The following is a 16,204-nucleotide window of genomic DNA, read 5'->3' as shown; positions in this document are numbered from 1 at the left end:
TGTAGTTCCTTCCTTTTTCTCACTTTCTTTCCCACTTTGTTCCTTCCTTTCTTCCCTTCCATTCTTCCTTTCTTTCTTTGACAACTTCTGTCCTCATCCTCTCAAGGTAAAGCACACGTCTTTTTTCACTTTTCCAGTTCTAAAGAAGGCTCCTTGACCTGAAACTTGACTCTCATTCTATGGATGAAGTTTGACCTACCGAACCCTCCCAGCATTTTCTGCTTTTGCGCAGATTTCTAACATCTGTAGAAGTTGTTCCAGTCCGTGGGTCATTGCCTTTGGTAGAGGAAAAAGGAGAAAATGTGGCATGTCTTTTTAAAAACCTTTGGAAAATGGTACATGCTGTTTTCTCATTCGTGCTTCTTATCTTAGGGGTTGAACCTTCCCACAAAACAATGCCCAGAAGAGTTAATAATTATTTTCAGATGTAGCGTTCAAGTACTCAAAAGCATTTGGATTTTAATGTTACGTGATGTGGATAAACAAATGAGTGAGATCGGTAATGGACTAATCCACCCAATGATGGCAACAATAGGGTTCTCATTTAGGAACAGTTCTTTAATGTTGTAAATATACTGTATGTTCGTATGATGGATCCAAGCTCTTAGAGGATATGCAACCAAGTAAAGCAGGTACCACCATAATATTTAAAAGACATTTGGACAGGTACACGGATAGGGTAGGTTTGGAGGGTTATGAGCGAAGTGCGCGCAGGTGGGACTAATGAAGACGGGGCATGTTGGTCGTCGTGGGCAAGTTGGGCCGAAGGGCCTGTTTCCTCTCTGCATGACTCTATGACTCAATTACTCTTAGCTCCCTCTTCTCCTCACTCTCGTTGGGCAGAAGATACAGTTGCAACAGAGACAGAGTTTCCCTAGTCATTACCTTTCACCCCATCAGCCGTCGCATACAGCACATGATCCTCCGACATCTTTGCCACCTCCAACGGGATCCCGACACTAGTCACATCATAAAAAATTCTGCTCCTCTCTTCACTGTTGTTATCAGACTACTGAATGGTCCACTGATAACCGAGTGTGTTTGTTGGAGGGGAAAGAATAGTGAGGGCGAATAATTTGTAAATAGGGATGTGGATTGTGCTAATGTGGTGACAGGGAAGCACAGACAAAGCCTAAAGGTAGAGACATAGAATACAGCCGTGCCGACACCCAAATTTCAAGAACTTCATTGATTATGTTATAGCGTGCACCCATTGTTGTAACAGTAAATTGGATCTACTGTCAATGAAGTTAGACTTGTGGATAATCATTTTATTCTGTTTGTTATTTAATTAAGTCTTTCTGTAAGCTCTATTCTGTAATCAAGACCCTTGTTTTACTGTTAAGCAGGTTTCAGCGTAATCTTGTCAACCGAGAATATAAAAACCGTACCAAAGTCGCACTCAGTAGATTAACTTTGACTGGTCTCCTGGTCTACACCAGTTTTAATAAAGCGTTACTTCACCAACTCCACCTGCCCTTTTTTACTTTGCTCCAACAGTGTTGTCCTTACCTCATTACATTCATTGTACTTTTATTTTATCTGCACTTTCTATGTAACTAATGCTATGATGTTGTAACAATATGTGCTGCATTCAGGTATTTTTCTCATTGCCCTACCTGTTGCAATTGTATATGTCTTGATTGTATCCAAATATGGCGTGATTTAACGGTATAGTATGTAAACAAAATTTCTCACTGTTTCTCAATGACAAAAATAAAGTTATTAGCTGAGTTCATGTAAAGTGCTCTAGTTTGGCCCATGCCAGATGAATTATTTAGACAGACACAAAAAGCTGGAGTAACTCAGCGGGACAGGCAGCATCTCTGGAGAGAAGGAATGGGTGATGTTTCGGGTTGAGAACCCTTCTTCAGACTGGTTAGGGATCAGCGACACGAGAGATATAGACAAGTGTAGAGATAAAGAACAATGAATTAAAGATATGCAAAAAACTAACAATGATGTATGTAGGGTGAAAACGAGAAGCTAGTGCGACTTGGGTGGGGGAGGAATAGAGAGAGAGGGAATGTCAGGGCTACCTGAAGTGAAATAAATCAATATTCATACCACTGGGCTGTAAACTGCCCAAGCAAAATATGAGATGCTGTTCGCCCAATTTGCATTTAGCCTCACTCTGACAATGGAGGAGATATAGGACAGAAAGGTCTGTGTAGAAATGGAAAGGAGAATTAAAGTGTCCAGCAACCGGGAGATCAGGTAGGTTCAGGCGGGCTGAGCGATACTTGGCAGTCATCTCTAGTTCGAAGTGATACATGTTGACATGATTTTGAAAGTTAGATATAAATTAGGCAAAAGGTCATCATCCTAGTCTCATGACGAGAGATTTCACATCAAATTCCCTCATAGATTTCTTACCACAAATGGTGTTTTAATTCCATGGCATCATGAGGAAATGTTTATTTTGTGAATGGAGACTTTCCATGTCCAAATGTTTAAAGCTGATGGTGACATTGGTATTTACGGTTACTGAATTTGTAATTGGGTGAAGACTACTGTGGGAATGAACTGAATGTTAGGCAGATTAATGGTCTGGTCTGTATGAATTCTCAGGCTGTCAACTTCTGCCCATTGAAACATCTGCAATTTAAACGACAGCTGCTATCTGTAGACTGACCTCGTGCGTCAAACATTTAAAAAAAACGACCCCTGAAGGATTGTTGACTATGTGCCTTTTAACCCAGCCTTTTGCGCATTTAAAACCAAACTATCTACAATGTTATTCTGATTGGATACTGCCCTTGACCTTACACAACTCACCCTTTGGGGATACTTTTTAAAGCAATTATTGTCGTTGAAGAAAGGATCAGGCACATCAATGTGAAGTCAGGATTTAATAATTCCCATCCTTGCAGCAGTCAGTGTCCTCTGTTTCCAACATGAAATGAGTATCACATTTGCTTATCGTAATGAATTTGGTTGTCAAATTGCCTAAGGTGCGATCCTTATTTGTATCCTGATACATCTATTCCAGTTCCAATTAGCATCTATTACCTTCTTTATCACATATACTGCATGTTGACCATATAAAATTGAAACAATTTTTGATCTCAGACTAACAAGCATGCCAGGGTGTTTCCTTAAATATTACAAAGTCGGATAGTGAAGTAGCTGGCAGTGTTACATAAATAAAAAGCAATAACATTAAGAAAGATCCGAAAGCAATTTTCATTGAACAGCTTATTCCTTTGAACACTTCTGGTTCCAGGGTAAGGCCTAGCAATGCTGGACAAGCTACATATATTGATGTGGATAAATCTATTTTAAATGGGACAAATAGCTGGATGTGTACAACGCTATGCTTCATGCTGGCAGCATGTCAGAAATTATGAGGAAGGATATTATAGCTCTCATCAACAACTAGAAGGGAGCGAGGGAAGACATCAGAAATAGTACATTCATCTCTGTTGAATGTGGATGACTAAATTCTGTACAAGGACATCACCAATCGAGACATGTCTGCCCAGAGCAAATTCAGTTTAGTTTATTGTCACGTGTACCGTGGTTGCAATGTGTGCTATCCAGTCAGCACACCAACTATATATGATTACAATCAAGCCACCCATAGTGTACAGATACAGGATAAAGGAAATAATGTTTAATGCAAAATAAAGTCCATAAAAGTCCAATTAAGGATCGTCCAAGAGTCTCCAATGAGGTAGATGGTAGCTCAGGATCGCTCTCTAATTGGTGGTAGGATGGTTCTGTTGCCTAATAATCGCTGGTAAGAAACTGTCCCTGAACCTGGAGGTGCGTGTATTGACCCTTCTGTACCTCTAACCAGAAGGGAGAGGGGAGAAGGGGGAGCATCAGGAGTAAGACTTGTCCTTGATTATGCTGCTGGCCTTGCCAAACTGTGCCATACCTGGCAGGAAAATACATGTTGCGCTGCTTAGGGATACTGTTGCGTACATGTGGGACGGGACGGGAGGGGAGGTTGGGGGGGTGGGGAAGTGGTAGTTGGTGGTGGACACATGCTTGGTCAACTTAGACAAGAAGAAACCCATTGCCAGGGTGTCACAAACACACATGACAGAGGTGTCATCCAAAAATGAGCTTTGTGGAGGGAATCAGGATCTGAAGAAGGGTCTTGACCCGAAACGTCACATTCCTTCTCTCCAGAGATGTTGCCTGTCCCGGTGAGTTACTCCAGCATTTTGTGTCTACCTTTGATTTAAACCAACATCTATCTTTGATTACAATTGCTCTGGCAAAGGCATCGGTAGCAAATTGATGGTGAGAAACAGAAAGCTTCCACATCCAGTCCAGAGTCAGGAAGGTTTGCCTACTTTCCACTGTCTTGTTTGTGTGTCTTTTGCCAAATCTATCATTCACAAAAGGGGTGGTGATGCCAGGCAATGGGGACACTCAGATCAAAGTCTCCCTACACACGAAAGATGTCATCGTCTTCTGCCTGGACCTGCAGTCTTCCCGACTATTGATCAGCTTCTATGAACTAGGGACGACAGATGGCACAATGGGCTAAGTGTTCGGCTGGCGACCGGAAGGTGGCCGGTTCGAATCTCGCTTGGAGTGCATACTGTCATTGTGTCCTTGGGCAAGACACTTCACCCACCTTTGCCTGTGTGTGAATGTGTGTGAGTGATTGGTGGTGGTCGGAGGGGCCGTAGGCGCAGAATGGCAGCCACGCTTCCGTCAGTCTGCCCCAGGGCAGCTGTGGCTACAGAAGTAGCTTACCACCACCGAGTGTGACTGAGGAGTGAATGAATAATGCGATGTAAAGCGCCTTGAGTATTAGAAAGGCGCTATATAAATCCCATCCACCATTATTATTATTATATAAATCCCATCCATTATTATTATTATTATTAAATGTGAAGCCATATTTTGTTAGCCATTGGCCTAAATGTTCCCCACATTGTCAGGTCTGACCTCCTGACGTTTCTGGGAATCTGGTTTGGGAAGAACCAGGTTCATGTGGAGTGCATAGCCAAGGTGAAACAGAAATTGGGAATATGTGAGCAATGCTTTTCCTCAATGATGGGCGGAAACCTGTTCTTTGGGTGCAAGATGCTCTCAGTGTTTCTGTACCTGGTGCAAGGGTGACCATCCAGTGCCGTGGCAGTCACCAGAGCATCTTCCGTTTCACCTGGAGATCCAGAATGATTCACATCTATATCATAGTGATGTTCAGGTCTCCAGAGCAAAGTGGGTAATTCACACCCAACACAGGTCTTATCACTGTACTTCTGTACACGTGACAATAATAAACTAAACTAAAGTAAACTAAGCTAATAATGAGGAGGCTGTAATGTATATAACCTATATTTATTATTTAATTCACATGTTTAATCAATAATGTTTTATTATTAATGTTTAATGTTTTATGTATCATTCCTAACTGGCATTGTATGTCACTTGCGGGCAGAGCAATAATAATAATAATAATAAATTTTATTTGTTGGGTGCCTTTCAGACATCTCAAGGACACCTTACATAGATTAACAGGAATATAAACATATAATCAGAGTAAAATAAATAATAAAGACATCACAGAGACACAAACTAAAAACAGAATTCAGTCCAAAAACAGAAAATCAAAAACACAATGTGAAGAGAGAGCAGCGGCAGCCAAAGCGCGCCAGCGTCCACTCTCCCTTCACGGCAGCCATCTTGGACAAAGACTAACAGGATTACATTACAGACAAAAAAAATCATCCCCCCACAATGGATACCACTGTGGGGGAAGGCACAATGTCCAGTCCCCACCCCAAGTTCACCCCAAAGGCAGGCCTATTGATGCCACCGCAATTGCCTCTACGGAGGCCCGATGTTCCTGGCCATTCTCCATTTGCCATTGAGGAAAAGGCAAATTCCTTGTATGTGAATACTTGGCCAATAAACGTATTCATTCATTCATTCTATCCATCCTCAGGCAAAAAAAGACTTAAAACGGGGTTTTAATTGCGGATACTGTTTTTTACCGAAGATAGACACAAAATGCTGGAGTAACTCAGCGGGTCAGGCAGCATCTTTGGAGAAAAATAATAGATGACGTTTCGGGTTGGAACCATTCTTCAGACCTAATGGCTGTGACCGTTTAATTTCTGCGTTTGATGCTGGGAATCAATGGAGAATTCAGCATTTGCCAAATGCTAAACACCAGAATCCTTTGTTCCTGTTCACCAGATGGGAGAGTTTTTCTTCCTTATGAAAGCCATCTAAGGTTATACAATGCATTCAGAAAGTATTCAGACCCCTTCACTTTTTCCACATTTTGTTACGTTACAGCCTTATTCTAAAATGGATTAAATTCATTTTTTTATCAGCAATCTATACACAATAGCCCACAATAAAAAAGTGAAAACAGGTGTTTAAAATTTTTTGCAAAATAATTAAAAATAAATAACTGAAATATCACATTTACATAAGTATTCAGACCCTTTACTCAGTACTTTATTGAGGCACCTTTGGCAGTGATTACAACCTCAAGTCTTCTTGGGTATCACGCTACAAGCTTGGCACACCTGTATTTGGGTAATTTATCCCATTCTTCTCTGCAGATCCTCTCAAGCTCTGTCAGGTTGGATGGGGAGTGTCGATGCACAGCTATTTTCAGATCCCTCCAGAGATGTTCGATCGGGTTCAAGTCCGGGCTCTGGCCGGGCCACTTACGGACATTCACAGACTTGTCACAAAGCCACTCCTGCGTTGTCTTGGACGTGAGCTTTAGGTCATTGTCCTGTTGGAAGGTGAACGTCTGCCCCAGTCCGAGGTCCTGAACGCTCTGGAGCAGGTTTTCATCAAGGATCTCTCTATACTTTGCTCCATTCATCTTTACCTCGATCCTGACTGGTCTCCCAGTTCCTACCGCTGAAAAACATCCCTACAGCATGATGCTGCCACCACAATGCTTCACCGTAGATATGGTATTGGCCAGGTGATGAGCGGTGCCTGGTTTCCTCCAGACGTGACACTTGGCATTCAGGCCAAAGAGTTCAATCTTGGTTTCATCAGGCCAGGGAATCTTGTTTAGGTGCCTTTTGGAAAACTCCAAGCGGGCTGTCATGTGTCTTTAACTGAGGAGTGGCTTCTGTCTGGCCACTCTACAATAAAGGCCTGATTGGTGGAGTGCTGCAGATATAGTTGTCCATCTGGAAGTTTCTCCCATCTCCACAGAGGAACTCTGGAGCTCTGTCAGAGTGACCATCGGGTTCTTGGTCACCTCCCTGAATATGTTAGTAAGTCTCTATCCTAAGGCCCTTCTCCCCCGATTGCTCAGTTTGGCCAGGCTCTATGAAGAGTCCTGGTGGTTTCAAAGTTCTATTTAAGAATGACGGAGGCCACTGTGCTCTTCGGGACCTGCAATGCTCCAAAAAATGTTTTCCCCAGATCTGTGTCTCAACACAATCCTGTCTCGGAGGTCTACAGACAATTCCTTCGTCTTCATGGCTTGTTTTTTGCTCTGACATGCACTGTCAACGGTGGGACCTTATATAGACAGGTGTGTGCCTTTCCAAATCATGTACAATCAATTTAATTTACCACTTGTAGACTCCTATCAAGTTGTAGAAACATCTCAAGGATAATCAATGGAAACACGATGCACCAAAGCTCAATTTTGAGAGTCACAGCAAAGGGTCTGAATACTTACGTAAATGTGATATTTCAGTTATTTATTTTTAATTATTTTGCAATAATTACTAAACACCTGTTTTCGCTTTTATATTATGAGGTATTGTGCGTAGATTGATGATTAAAAAAAATGACTGTAACCAATTTTAGAATAAGGCTGTAATGTAACAAAATGTGGAAAAAGTGAAGGGGTCTGAATACTTTCTCAATGCACTGTAAATGCCTCAATCACTTCTCAGACTCCTGAAAGGAATAAGCGCCATCAAGAACATTCAACATTATTGACAGTTCTTAAATGACACTAGCTGGATTTGATTTTCTACAACAGAAGTAAAAGGAGTAAGCAGGAAAATGAACCCAGGTCTGAGGCAACCACCAGCAATTAGAAAAAATCATTTTGATGATCATAACATTTTAATGCATTATTTTAAATAATTCCTTAAACGAAAAATATGAATTATTGCATCATTCTATCTCCAAGATGCAGTTGCTTCCAACACATAAGTTATTAAACAATTTTTTTGCTGAAAAATAAGCAGAACTCTATTAATGACACGGACATGGTATTCTGATATATGAGTATATCAGCATATTACAAATTCTAATTCTTATGCAATCTAAATGCAATGTCTCTTAAATCAAATGACTCAGCTATACTAGCATTGTGTTGGTATGAAATATATATTACCAGCAAATCAACGACACAGAAACACACAAGGGTGGAGAAGTATCGAAAATGAAACACTTCACAGCATAATAGGATGACTCAGAAGTCATCTAAGTTGAGAAGTAATGTAGGCTTTATGGAATGAAAAAAAAATATTCCAAGGTACAGTGACTTCATCAAAAAAGGATTTAGCAAAACCAGTTATACTGGAAGAAAAGGCAATATATATCCTCCTATATCAAGCCTATTAGAACGGTAGGACGACTCAAGAACAAAGAACCTAGAACAGTACCATGTAGGAACAGATCCTTCAGCCTGTGAGGTCTGCGCCAAACATGAAGCCAAATTAAACTACTGACTTCTGACTTCATGTGGTCTATATCCTTCAATCACAGCATATTCATGTGCCTTGTCTAAAAGCCTCTTAAATGCTCCATATATCCACGTACCTATTAAAAGTTTCACAAACGTTGCAATAGTCCCTGCCATAACTACCTCCTCCAGCAGCTCGCTCCATACACCCAACACCCTTTGTGTGAAATGTTCGCCATATCACAGGACTGTTAACTTAGATTTTGAGATCTTATGGTGGGGAACTCAAATCTCTCAACTCATTGTTGAACCAACTGAATAAACCAACTCAGCAATAGCTAAGGAAATATGAAAGTTAATGGCATTAATCTTTGGAACAATGTCGGTACACAAATGGAGCAATGTATTTTCATGAGATTCAAGGAAGCTGAAAAAGCTTAGTAAACACTTTGAGCATGTCTGAAGAAGGATTTAGGCCCAAAACGTTGCCTATTTCCTTCGCTCCATAGATGCTGCTGCACCCGCTGAGTTTCTCCAGCTTTTATGTGTACCTTCGATTTTCCAGCATCTGCAGTTCCTTCTTAAACACTGAGCATGTTTTGAGACTAAAATGAATAAACCGAAAATACTGGATATCTAAAAAAAATGAGGAATAATAAAGCATCATAGCCACAATTCCATCGAAGGCCCTTTGTGAATGATAAAAGCCCAACTGGAGAAGTTCAGGGAGGAACTGCAGATGTTGGTTTAAACTCAAGTCAAGTCAAGTCACTTTTATTTATATAGCACATTTATAAAACAACTCTCGTTGGCCAAAGTGCTTTACATTGGTGGAGGTACTAACGTTATACAACATTGGTTCATAGATTTACATACATAAATACATACATATAGCCCTCCGTCAGAGGACATCAAGAAAGGCTTGAGAGTAAAGGTGAGTTTTAAGTCTCGACTTAAAGGAGTCGATGGAGGGGGCAGTTCTGATGGGAAGAGGGATGCTGTTCCACAGTCTAGGACCTGCAACCGCAAAGGCGCGGTCGCCCCTGAGCTTATGCCTAGACCGCGGGATGGTCAGTAACCCCACGTCGGCCGATCTGAGGGACCTGGAGGTGGAGTGGTGGGTAAGCAGACTTTTGATGTAGGTGGGGGCAAGCCCGTTAAGGGCTTTGTAGATATAAAGTAGGGTCTTTAAATTTATTCGGAACCTCACAGGGAGCCAGTGGAGGGAGGCCAGGATCGGGGTGATGTGGTCCCTTTTTCGGGTGCCCGTCAGGAGTCTCGCTGCGGCGTTTTGGACCAGTTGCAGGCGGGACAGGGAAGATTGGCTGATGCCAGTGTAAAGGGAGTTGCAGTAATCGAGGCAGGAGGAGATAAATGTGTGGATGGTCTTTTCGAACTGAAGATAGACACAAAATGCTGGAGTAACTCAGCAGGATAGGCAGCATCTCTGGAGTGAAGGAATGCGTGATGTTTCAGGTCGAGACCCTTCTTCATACTGGAACTGTGGGAATGGGAGACACACATTTGTTTAAAGGCTGTGATGAATGAAAGCTGGGTAGTTTTCCCACTTTACTCCTTAGAGTTGGCATTTCTGTAGGATGGTATCACAAAAGCTACAAATTGAGTCGATAACGTATTCAAGACAACACCAACCTCATCACAAAGCCAATAGTTGTTCAACCAGAGCACAATTTCATTTGAACTTAAAGGCTTAGTTGCAGTCTAGATCCAGATTTATGCTTTAAAATAAGTTGCTTCTTGTTTAAATAAATGGTTGTGGTTAACCCAAAGTCAGTTGTTAAAATCCACACAGAACAGCAATATCAGCATTTATACTGTTTCAACAACTGATTAACAGCTATGACCATCTTTGAACATTTGTACTTGCGTTTAATGCAAATATTGTTCTTTCTCCAGTCATTTTCTGTTTCAGAGGCAATTGCTGGCCATTAGTAACTTGTATTCAGTGAAATTGTGTCGGCTATTTGCTTCTGAAGGTAAGGCATTAAAAGCATGTTATGTTTTACATCAGCAGGCACTCCATTCTTCATCACCTCATTCAAAGGTGACAGCAATTATTTTTTAAAGGATTCGTAGACTATAATATTTTTATGCCAGAAGATTCCACTTTTTAGCCTGCCGTCTATTACATAGAATATAGAACATAGAACAGCACAGCACAAGAACAGGTCCTTCGGCCCACAATGCCTGTTCCGAACATAATGCCAAGACCATCACTTATCTACCTGGACATAACTCATAACCCACTATTCCCTGCATATCCATATGTCTATCTAAAGGTCTTTTACATGCCCTGCTCCAACCATGACCCCCACAGCGCTTTCCAGACAGTTTTCACCCTCTGTGTGAAAAACCTGCCCAACACATCTCTGTTAAACTTTGGGTCTGAAGAAGAGTCCCGACCCGAAATGTCACTCATCCTTTTTCTCCAGAGATCACCCACTGATTTACTCTAGCACTTTGAGTTTATCATCCTTTAAACTTTGCTTTTCTCACCTTAAAGCTATGGCCTTCAGTAATTGATTTTTATGTTCCAGCAAAAAGATTCCGACTGTCTACCCTGTACAGTGCCCTCCATAATGTTTGGGACAAAGACCCATAATGTATTTATTTGCCTCTGTACTCCACATTTTGAGATTTGTAATAGAAAAAATCACATGTGGTTAAAGTGCACATTGTCAGATTTTAATAAAGGGTATTTTATACATTTTGGTTTCACCATGTAGAAATTACAGCTGTGTTTATACATAGTCCCCCCATTTCGGGCACCATAATGTTTGGGACACATGGCTTCACGGGTGTTTGTAATTGCTCAGGTGTGTTTAATTGCCTCCTTAATGCAGGTATAAGAGAGCTCTCAGCACCTAATCTTTCCTCCAGTCTTTCCATCACCTTTGGAAACTTTTATTGCTGTTTATCAACATGAGGACCAAAGTTGGGCCAATGAAAGTCAAAGAAGCCATTATGAGACTGAGAAACAAGAATAAAACTGTTAGAGACATCAGCCAAAACTTAGGCTTACCAAAATCAACTGTTTGGAACTTCATGGATCTTTAAGTGATGGAATTAGGGAAATGGAACCAAGGTAGAAAGATGGATTACAGTGCACAGAGGATGAGGTCCAGTTGAATAATAGAACATGAAGACACTCATTGTCAGTTGTCCCAGTCACTTTCTGGGGCCCACTGCAAGCACTGTGACTGGGGCAGGTGGGAAGGTAACCCACTGAAAATCCAGCACTGTACCCACAGTACTACATGGATAGAAAACCCTTGCATTCCCTCTCACTCCGTCCCTCCCCAACCCTAGTCATCGTATTAGTTTTACTGTCATACTGTTGAGTTTGACTGTCTGTATAATTCGTTATCACCTACCCCACTGACAACATTGCACCATTGTGGGCTCCACCTTTCCTCGATTATCGTTGCTTTTTTGCGTATCTTTCATTCTTTTGTACCGTCTATATCATTTGTTTTCCTTCCCCCTGACACTCACTCTGAAGAAGGGCCTCGACCCGAAACATCATCAGAGATGGTGCCTGACCCGCTGAGTTGCTCTGGCTTTTTGTGTCTATCTATGGATAGAGAAGGTTTGGAGGAATATGGACCTAGCAGAGGTAGATGGAACAAGCTTAGATAGACATCTTGGTCAGCATGGATGAGTAGGTCCAAAGGGCCTGATTCCACGCTGCATAACTCCGACTGACTATAATATGGCACAATGGAGAGGGATAGCCAGAAATTGGCCCAGAGGAAAGAGAAAGTGAGAATCTTGGTTGGAATTGTTTAGTAGTGTTGGGTGACAATGCTCATATATGCTGTGCTCCTATCCAGTTTTGGGTGGGATTAAGGAGGAAACTATTAGCTTTAGAAACAAAAAGGAAACGCCATAACTGGTTTACTTTCAAACACAAAAAAGGGCATAGGGAACGTGCACAACACAACACGCCATTCTGTAAATAGCTCAAGTATTCGCCACTGAATTACTGTATGCTCTAACAAAGTGCCCGGCTGATCAATAGTGTAAGTCTAAGGTACGGATTCTAGCTGAATAAACACCGGCACAACGGATTGGTTTCTAGGCACCTGCATGCAAACTTGTGAATTGTAAACACAATGTATAACTCAGGACAAATACATTAATATTGAGTGGAACAAGTTGGTTTACAATGGAGAATTACAGAATGTACTTTACAAACAGGTTACTTACGAAAAAAACAAAATGTAACACAGATTGACATGAGTGATACAATTAAATACTAAGCCACAAATCAGAGAATTCCCAGGTTCACTCCCTGGTCAATGCTGAATTATTTGATCTTGGTACATCTCATGATCCAAACAAACCAATGCCTAGTGTTCCAGTTTTATTTTACTGAATTGCATTCTTAAATTCGTAAATTTATCATATTCATAATCATAATCATACTTTATTAGCCAAGAATGTTTTGCAACATTTGAGGAACTTGATTTGCCATACAGTTATACCAATAAAAAACAACAAGACACACAAAATACATTTAAACTTAAACATCCACCACAGAGACTCCCCCACATTCGTCACTGGAATGGAATGGAAGGCGAAACAAAAAGTTCAATTTCGTCCCTTCTTTGTCCTCCCACGGTCTGGGGCCTCGAGCTTCCGTTGACAGGACGATCTTGGCTCCCGTAGCCGATGGTCGGGCCCTCCGCTTCAGGGCGATCAAGCTCCCGCATCGGGGGGGATCTCAGCTCCCCCTCGCCAGGCGATCTGACCACAGGTTGGGTTAGTCGAACCTCCTGTGACTTTGTAGCTTCCCGACATCAGTCTCTACCCGAGACTGCGAGCTCCTTGATGGTGAAATCCACAGGTTGGAGCGTCGATCCCAGGCAAGGGATCGCAGGCTCCGATGGTAAGTCCACGGCCCCGCGGGGGGGCACAAAGTCTCGAGCAAGGCCTCCAGCTCCATGATGTTAGGTCACAGAGAGACTGGAGATACGATCCGGAAAACAATCGCATCTCCGGCAAGGTAAGAGATTGAAAAAAAAAATGTTCCCCGCCCCCCTCCCCCGCCCCCCCCCGCCCCCCTCCCCCGCCCCCCCCGCCCCCCCCGCCCCCGCCCCCACATAAAACAAACCAGAGAACATTAACACAAACTTTTAAAACACACTAAAAATAATAAAAAATATGAAAAGACAGACAGACCATTGGCGAGGCTGCCTTCGCTGACAGTGCCACCCAGTGAATTTATATGTTCTAGGGGCAGAATTAGGCTATTCAGCCCATTAAGTCTACTCCGCCATTCAATCAGGGCTGATCTATCCTTCTCTCTTATCGCCATTCTCCTACCTTCTCCCCATAACCCCTGACACCAATAATTTGCTCACCACCGATGATAAAATAATTGCCCTTTAATTACTTAGCTTATCTTGGTCTCCTTTTTTTTTTTTAACAAAGGTTGAATATTGGCAACTCATAATCCTCCGCCATTTCCGCCACCTCCAACGTGACCCCACCACTCGCCACATCTTCCCATCTCCCCCCATGTCTGCCTTCCGCAAAGACCGCTCCCTCCGCAACTCCCTCGTCAATTCTTCCCTTCCCTCCCGCACCACCCCCTCCCCGGGCACTTTCCGTTGCAACCGCAAGAAATGCAACACCTGTCCCTTCACCTCCCCCCTCGACTCCATTCAAGGTCCCAAGCAGTCGTTCCAGGTGCGACAAAGGTTCACCTGTATCTCCTCCAACCTCATCTACTGCATCCGCTGCTCTAGATGTCAGCTAATTTACATCGGTGAGACCAAGCGTAGGTTGGGCGACCGTTTCGCCGAACACCTCCGCTCGGTCCGCCTTAACCTACATGACCTCCCGGTGGCTCAGCACTTCAACTCCCCCTCCCATTCCCAATCCGACCTCTCTGTCCTGGGTCTCCTCCATTGCCAGAGTGAGCAACAGCGGAAATTGGAGGAACAGCACCTCATATTCCGTCTGGGGTCCTTGCGCCCCTATGGCATCAACATTGAATTCCCCCAATTTGGCTAGCCTGTGCTGTCCCCTCCCCTTCCTTCACCCTCTAGCTGTCTCCTCCCACCCTCCCATCCGCCCGCCCTCGGGCTCCTCCTCTTCCCCTTTTTCCTTCTTTCTTTCCCCACCCCCCATCAGTCTGAAGAAGGGTTTCGGCCCGAAACGTCGCCTATTTCCTTCGCTCCATAGATGCTGCTGCACCCGCTGAGTTCCTCCAGCAATTTTGTGTACCTTCGATATTCCAGCATCTGCAGTTCCCTTTTGAACAACTCATTTAGAGTATTGTGTTCAGTTTTGGTGAAGCTTTCTTCTTTCTTTTATAAGTGATCTTATAGAGGTGTAAACAATTATGGGAGGAATAGGTGAATGCACAGTCTTTTGTCAGTGAGGGAATCGAGAACAAGAGGACTTTGGTTTAAGAAGAGGGGGGAAAGATTTAATATGAACCTGAGGGATAACTTTTTTATACAAATGTTCCTGGGTATGTGGAATGAGCTGACAGAGGAGGTAGTTGAGGCAGGTACTATCATAACATTTGAGAGACAATTGGTCAGGTACATGGATAGGATAGGTTTTAAAGGTTATGGGCCAAGCGCGGGGAGGTGGGACTAGTGTAGATGGGGTATGTTGGTCAGCATGGGCAAGTAGGGCCTAAGGACTCTATGACCTACCTTACATTACTGAAGTCTGATGTTCACACCTGCTTTAAAAGGGCATCAATAATACCAGTGCCCCAGAAGGGTAAGGTGATTTGCTTCAATGACCACTGACGGGTGGCATGGCGATTAAATGTTTTGGGGGGTTTGGTTATGGCACATGTTAACTCCTCCCTTGGCAAGAACCAGGACCCACTACTATTTACCTACCGCCACAGTAGATCAATAGGAGATGTGATGTTGCTGACTCCTCACTCTGCAATAGACGACTTGAACAATAAGAAAACTACATCGACTACAGCTCGGTGTTCAACGCTGTCACCCACTCCTAAAGTATTAGCAAACTCAAGGAACTGGGGATCTCTGTTCATCCCTTTGCAACTGGATCCTCGACTTCCTCATCAACAGACCAGAATAAGTATGAATTGGCACCGACACTTCCTTCCTGGTTACCATCAGCACATGAGATCTCAGGATATGTATACTCAGTCCCCTTCTCTATACCATCACTGTGTAGCCAGGCATAGTTCCATCGCCATCTTTAAATTTGCCAATTATTCAACTGATGTTGAACGTATAGAGAGTTGTGAAGTTCCCCCAGAGAGTTGTGAATCTGTGGAATTCTCTGCCACAGAAGGCAGTCGAGGCCAATTCACTGGATGAATTTAAAAGAGAGTTAGATAGAGCTCTTGGGGCCAGCGGAATCAAGGCTATGGGGAAAAGGCAGGTACGGGTTACTGATCAGCCATGAGCACAATGAATGGCGGTGCTGGCTCGAAGTGCCAAATGACCTCCTCCAGCACCAATTTTCTATGTTTCTATGTATAATAGATATAATGAGTCACAGTACAGGAGGGAGACTACAATTTCAATTGAATTGTGCCAGAACAATCTTGCTCTCAACATCAGCAACAGCAAGGAGCTGATTGTT

This window comes from Amblyraja radiata, chromosome 5 (genome assembly GCF_010909765.2).
Source record: "Amblyraja radiata isolate CabotCenter1 chromosome 5, sAmbRad1.1.pri, whole genome shotgun sequence".
NCBI lineage: Eukaryota > Metazoa > Chordata > Chondrichthyes > Rajiformes > Rajidae > Amblyraja > Amblyraja radiata.
Note: the sequence above shows the minus strand (reverse complement) of the source record.